This window comes from Bombus vosnesenskii, unplaced genomic scaffold (assembly GCF_011952255.1).
Source record: "Bombus vosnesenskii isolate JDL3184/JDL3185 unplaced genomic scaffold, Bvos_JDL3184-5_v1.1 scf7180000014557, whole genome shotgun sequence".
NCBI classification, from domain to species: domain Eukaryota; kingdom Metazoa; phylum Arthropoda; class Insecta; order Hymenoptera; family Apidae; genus Bombus; species Bombus vosnesenskii.
Genome location: NW_022883519.1, coordinates 1 through 7,102, shown reverse-complemented (window position 1 = coordinate 7,102; position 7,102 = coordinate 1). Strand labels below are relative to the sequence as shown.

At 33.6% G+C, this 7,102-nt stretch overlaps 1 long non-coding RNA gene across 4 annotated transcripts; it reads right to left on the bottom strand.

Annotated features, from left to right (window-relative positions):
* Positions 1-3,303: 3,303 nt before the first annotated feature.
* On the bottom strand, positions 3,304-5,507 carry LOC117240105. 4 transcript variants are annotated; one of them, XR_004494633.1, is made up of 8 exons: positions 5,415-5,507; positions 5,285-5,341; positions 4,802-4,991; positions 4,415-4,698; positions 4,070-4,238; positions 3,898-4,011; positions 3,485-3,684; positions 3,304-3,334 (listed from the first exon to the last, which is right to left on the bottom strand). It is a non-coding gene; the product is annotated as an uncharacterized LOC117240105 (long non-coding RNA). The 4 variants fall into 4 exon arrangements; XR_004494632.1 differs by lacking the exon at positions 5,285-5,341; XR_004494631.1 differs by lacking the exon at positions 5,415-5,507 and having other exon boundaries at positions 5,285-5,368.
* Between the last annotated feature and the right edge of the window lie 1,595 nt (positions 5,508-7,102).

Sequence of the window (7,102 nt, the reverse complement as noted above, 5' to 3'; positions counted from 1 at the left end):
ACCGAGGATTTGAATATTTAAGGAAAAAGTTAGGTTTGAAAAGTAAAAAAGATATTAAGATGTAATTGTTTGTAAACATGTAGAGCTTTTAGAGAGGGTGTCGAAGTGATTATTACTTCTCAAAAAAAAAGAGGAAAAACTCTACATGATCTGTTTAGTCTTCTAGTTTTTTTTTTGTGTAATAAATTAATTTGTATGGAAAAGAGAAAGGCGGCTGGCAAATGTACTTGAGAAGGCATTGACAAATTAATTTTCAGATATTTACGACAAGAGTTAGAAAATATTAAGAGATAATTTGTAAATTTGAGATAATTGTTTGTAGGGATGTAGAGTTTTAGGGAGGGTGTTGAAGTTCACTTCTAAGAAAACTCTACATCTGGTCTTTTTTAGTTTTCTCAAGCACTGAAGCCATCGACAGCGTGTAGACAAAAGACTGCGACGAAGTCAGGCCATAAACAGTAGACAGGCGACGTTGGCTTCGGGGTTTTTCAGTTATTAGGTAACACAGCTAGCGTGCGGATCTGGACCAGCTCAAATTGTATTTTTACTTATTACACTTCTATTTAAATATATTTTCTACCTTACAATTTATCCACGTGTTTTCTCTGTTTACACACCGAATAACCTCAACAGCACGTGTGTTGTAAAATTTGTAGGTAATACCTTTAGCATGATGGTTATGTCAATTAAGAAATGTACTAAAAATACATATATATATGAAGTAAAGGCTTTCGCATAGTCTATCACAGTGTCATTCAGCAGGTCCTTAACTGGGCAGGAGTACCTGTCAATGTCTATGGGGAGACCCGTGGGATATAGGGTCATGAACCATAAACATGCATGTTACTTATTGTTCATTATTAGCTGCTTGGAATATAATTCTCCTCATTAGACGAGTGATTATTACTACATATATCAAGGCAAACATTTATACATATACATTTATGCACGGGAAATTCTAATACATTGCCTGTAAGGACAGTAACCGAATGGCACTCAGTCATTCTATTAAATGACAAAAATTTCTTTTACTCTGTGTTTAGGCTATGGTAATACACAGAAAGTCGAGTTGAGTTCTCTTTTAGAATCAGAAGGTTTGCAAAGTCAAATAGCACAACAAAAGAAAGCTTTGGAAGAGAAATTCAATGAAGAGAACGATGAGACTTGTGAGACTAATTTTTCTACAAATGTAAATTCGAAAAAATATAATGTAGAAAAAATGGATTGTGACTCTGAAGAAGCAAATGCGTATAAACATCACTTCATACCGGGACCATCTTTCAATTCGATGACTGATATAATGCCACCTGCACCTCCTTTACCACCACAATTAATGGCCAAGTAAGTACAATTTAAAAATTCTAATGGAATGCTGAATACTTCTAATATTAATAAGTAATTTGGAATAAGTTTAACATTTTATTTGGAAAAAAAAATACGAAATTTTAATAAAATGTACTAGATTACCAGATAATGATACAGACGCACTTTCAAGTATGTTGATGTCATGGTATATTAGTGGTTACATGGTATATTACACAGGTAATTATTTCATATAAGTATTTTATTGTATATTAAATTTTCAATGGACTATGTTATTTCTTTTGTAGGTTATTATCATGGTTTGAAACAAGCAAGAAACAATCAAGAGAACAGGAAGAACTGTTGATTATATCAATTTTTTCAATAACAATATAACAATAATATAAGATATAATAAAATATAAAACTCATTGTATTTATTTACTTCAATTATTTGAAATAAAGAACAGCTTTATTTTCATATAAGACTTTAAGACTTTTTTAAAAATAATTACTAAGATAAGAAAACATAAAAAACATATTTTTGATAAAATACACTCACATATATATGTCGGGTTATCATTAGGATTTAAGGCGCGTAATGATCCTTCGTTTGAATTAGCCATTGTTTTACGAAACAGAGAATATATTTACGCAAATAAACAAGATTTTACAAAATATTATGAATAATGAGTTTAATGAATGATAAGATTAACAAATGATAAGTTTAACTAATGATTAGATTAAAGAATAATAAGTTTAACGAATAATAAGAGTAACGAATAATATGTTTTACGAATAATAAATTTAACGAATAATGAATTTAATTAACGCTATTAACAATGTTCCTGGGTTCAAACGAATCCACGGTCAACGGGATAACTTTTTACTATGCGTAGAATAATTTTAAACACAAAAAAATACGATTGCTAAAACACTCGGTAAATTGCTCGATGTATCACTTTCCAAGGCGATCACACGAATGAATATCTGATGAAAATCTTTTTCGCTATACGACTGCATTTGTTTGTTATATGCTCGCTGGAAACATCGAGAAGGTTCCAATCGTTGTTGCTAGGCAATTTCTGTCAAAAGTTTGTTGTATACTCTTTGGAAACATCGAGAAAGATTCAAACGCCGTTGCTAGGCAGTTTCTGTCTGGAGATTGATTCCTAATACAACGTGTGTCCCATTATATCGACATCTCTAAAGTACAATTCTATGTGATTTCTAGGGAGAACAATACAACCGATCCACACCTTCGTCAGGCAAAACGTTTATCCCGTGACCGTGGCTACGTTCGGCGACCAGTTGTCATCTCGAACCCACTTTCGCTTTCACAAATATCAAACAATTACAAATGACAATTGCTTAATTACAGTTATGATAAAATCTAGGCTAAAGCATTAGAAGGCTTCCTCAAAATTGCAAAGGGAAGGCTCCGGTTTTCCTTTCATCTCCGACATATATAATACAAGGATATAATACAACCGAACATTTTAAACTTAGCCTATAGCGCGTGCGCGCACACACGCGCGACACACATGACACACATGACACACATGCGCGCACACACATGCGCGCATACACACATGCACACACATGCGAATGATTTCTCGAACGATAATGCATTTATTTATATTTTTCAATATCTGTCCTTACGATTGCGTATTTATTTGTTCCACGTATCATATTTATCTATTTGCATAACTGTAGGTGACATTTTTTTTAACAATTTTGCTAATATTTCATAACTTTTTAATTCATATTTCAAAGTGGTAACAGGTGTTTCTTTCTTTTCAAGTCTCCTCCATATCGGGCTTATTTCTAGTAGCCACGCTTGCTTACAAAGCAATTTTATATCTGCACAAGAATATCTTTCAGTACATTTTACTATGTGGTTTACAATATCTGTATTTTCTAATAAGTGGTTGCTAACGTATAATTTGAATATACCAAGTCGAGCAACTTCATTGGGTTATGATACGTATATTTGCTTTTCGAGACGCCTGAGTAAAGCTGCATCAATGCCCCTAATAACATATTTACAATAAATATTATCGTTCTATTATACTAATAATAATGAAGGAATACTTCAAACAACACAATAACATATTTGGAATTTGGAGAAATATTACGATATTTTCTACTTAGAAAACATTGAAATAACGTGATATACGTACCAAGGGGAATTAGTTGTAGCTAGAAGAACTACATTAGAATTCTCATTAGACACTAATCCATCCAATCTAGAAAGAAGTTCTGATCCGAATCTCTTTGCAGGTTCAGACAATATACAGTCTCCTTTATTTGTGGCGATCCAGTCAATCTCGTCGATAAAAATAATTGTAGGCGAATGACTATAGGCAAGTTCAAATAATACCTGTTCAGTTTAACAAATGTATTATTCATTAAATATTATATTCGAAATTCCTTAAATTCATTGCCTCATCACGAATATGATATCATTTCGTTTTCCAAACAACTATTCTATTTATATATAAATGACGAAAAATAAAATCAAATCTTTTTATACCTAGAATCTCTCCTTCATAGACAAAGGAACAAAGAGACTTACATAGACAAAGCAACTTACACGTATATACTTCTCGGAATCGCCTCTCCATTTGCTGACCAATGAGCTGGCAGTTATGTTAAAAAAAGGTGCAATGGCATTCTGTCGCGACTGCCTTCGCTAACTTCGTTTTCCCTGTTTTGTATATTTCTTGTAAACACGTACAGAAATGAAAAGAATGCGAGTATCTTACCTGTACCAGGTGGGCCGTACAGCAAAATACCTTTCCAGGGGGAAAACGGGCCATCAAAAAAGATAGGATACTTAAGGGGATACACAACGGCTTCCTTAACAGCGGTTTTACATTCCTCTAGGCCTATAACGTCATCCCAATGTACATTTAATTTGCTTACTATGATCTCCTGTGATGATACAAAGATAAAATGGCATCTTCTCTATATTAAGTAAGTGTTACGTAATTTGATATTTGAAGCGTTACTGAAATCACGTCATCGTCGATATACGTTGGACGGTTTATCGACGGGAATTTTATCGTTTAAAAGCTTTACGATATGTATATTAATCGAAAATAACTTACGCATGAGATGTCCTCAGCCTCGTAATTCCGGATTATCTGAATAAAGCTTTTCAATGCATTTCAATATCTTCGATTGCATGGATTGTTCTATTGGGACGTTAAATAGCTCTTCTGATGAACGTCGATCACTCTCATTGGGGAATATTGACGTCACTGTCACTGCGAGATTAATATGATTCGTATTGTCATCAGTTATCTTCTGCTGTAGATTCGTCTCTTTCACAGGCTCACTTCTCGCTTGTTTACTAACAGATTGGGCTTTTGTCTCAATACTTCTACAAACACTGGATCATATTGTAATACGATACGTTGAATACGATACGTTGAATACGATACGTTGAATACGTTGAATACCGTTTAATATCGTTAAATAATTTAAATTCTTACGTTTTGCTTGCATTTGTCACTTCCCTCGCCATTCGCCTTCCAGTTATTTTCTTACACAATATGGGATATTTTTGAAATTTCATCTTGTAATCATTTTCATACTCTGCAACGATAATTTCCAAATCGATGTTGTCGCAAACCCGATGTTCGGGAGATAGACGAGCTTCCCGGAATAATACATCGCTAACGTCTATATACATAAAAAATGTAGTTTTTAATTAATTATAGTTTTTAACTAATTAAAAATATTTTTCGCAATGACTGAACACTATAAGATAACCATCAAACAACTGTTTTATCTCTAGGTAAGACAGGCAAAAGAATGTATTTACTATATAAATCCTCGAAGATAATTTCTTGTCTTTTGCTTTTTAATTTCCAATTTTTAGATGGATAAGAATAATTTGAATTTATACTTCATATATTTGTTTATAACTAGTTAATCTACATTATCGATTGAGTTATTCTTAACTACTGAATTACCGATGTCGAATTTTCAAATTTGGTTTCGCCTTCTCTTTCCATGATGTCCACTGATTTCTATTTCGATTGGTCACTGACACTATTCAAAAGCATTGGAACTAGGAATATATTTTAATTATAATATACTCACCCATTGTGTTCCAAATAATCACATACAAGGTATAATATGTTCCGATGACGTTCCGAAATACGACTCTCCTCCTAATATAATTATTTTTTAATTACAATAATATAAGGTTTTTCATGTAATTTTTTGTTACATTTGCGAATTCAACGAGTTACACATGATTTTTCATGAAACACGAACGTTAAAAATATTTGATACAGTCTAATTATAAAAATTGTTAAAAGCAAAAGTCATAGATACTATGTGCGAGTATCGCATGAAACGAACAGCTATTAAGAGAACTGCAGCAATATTACAAATCAAATAACAAAACACACTCGTCTGTGACGTGGAAATTCTAAAATCTAAAATCTAGAATATTCCTTACCTTTTTCCGCAGATTATAAAATATCTTATTCATACTACCTTGCATCGATAAATCACCGTTCATAGTGATACTTTCAAATCGCCTATCGTTTCTCAATGGATACGAGAATTTCCGTTTATTACTTTAAAAACAACCCGTCCATTACGTTTCTCTTAAAAAATTATTTAACTCCGTTGAAAACCGAGCATCAAACAAGAGACAAACGATTTGTTGTCGTGGAAATGTTTGGTTCACACATAAGCAACGCACAAATATAATGATAGAATAGCTGAGTGTGTGTACTGTATAGTAAGATGGATGCAACATGGAAATAGGAAGAGAACACCATGTATAGATACTTCCTGTCCTTGTTTAATCAGGCATGCACACTAGTGGACACTGACGCTGCTCGTATACCGCTGTTACATATTTCCTGTACAAGTGCGCGTCATTAGACAAGGACGGAACATCCTCTCTCTACTTCTCTATCGCGTTTTTAGTTCGCTCACGCGCTCTGTACTTATATTTATTACATTTCCACCATAAGCAGCGGCCGTGCAGTGACTTACAAAAGTTCCGAACGGTTCCATCCTGGGCGGACGGTTACTTGCGTTCGGTACTTCGAGGCAGGAAGGTGAGTACAGAATCGCTCCTCTTAGTACTCTTATTAGAAGTGTTATCATCGAATATAAGTTTTTTCAATAAATTCTTATCGTTTTACAATCTTTCTAGAATACAATGACGTCAGCAATCGATCATTTTCGCGAATTTATTGTAAATTAATTGTGGGAATATCTGGAGTTCTTTATCGGTTTCGACTGTAAAATCAGCAACTATTCGAATTTTTCATTCATAATTGTGACATTTTCGACTCTTCCGTTGCCAAGACCCTCTTGAGAGATTTTTGGCACGTTCCATCACCCTTGTTAAACGCGTGCACATTGGTGGATATATTGATTTTAAAAACCAATACGTGTACGAGATTTATTATCTCACTGGGACAAAGAAATCCGTTTTATTCGCGAATTTTCCGTGTTTCTTCTTAATTTTCGTGAGTGTCTGGCGCGGAGCATTATATGAATGAACTTTTCATCGTTCAGATTATATTTCGTTTAAAAAGATTGAAATTGATGTCGAGAAGAAATGAAACAAGGTGCTCGGGCATTCTTTCGTTTCTCGGGGAAAGAGAAATATGAAAAAAACGGTCGTTCTTCCTTCTGCCATTTTCGTCCATTACCAAAATGGCATGACCCAAGTGTCCCGGGCCCTGAATCAATCAAGCGAATTTTGAATAATTTTTGAATAATATCCAGTTAATAATTTGTGAAACAAATTAATTTCATTT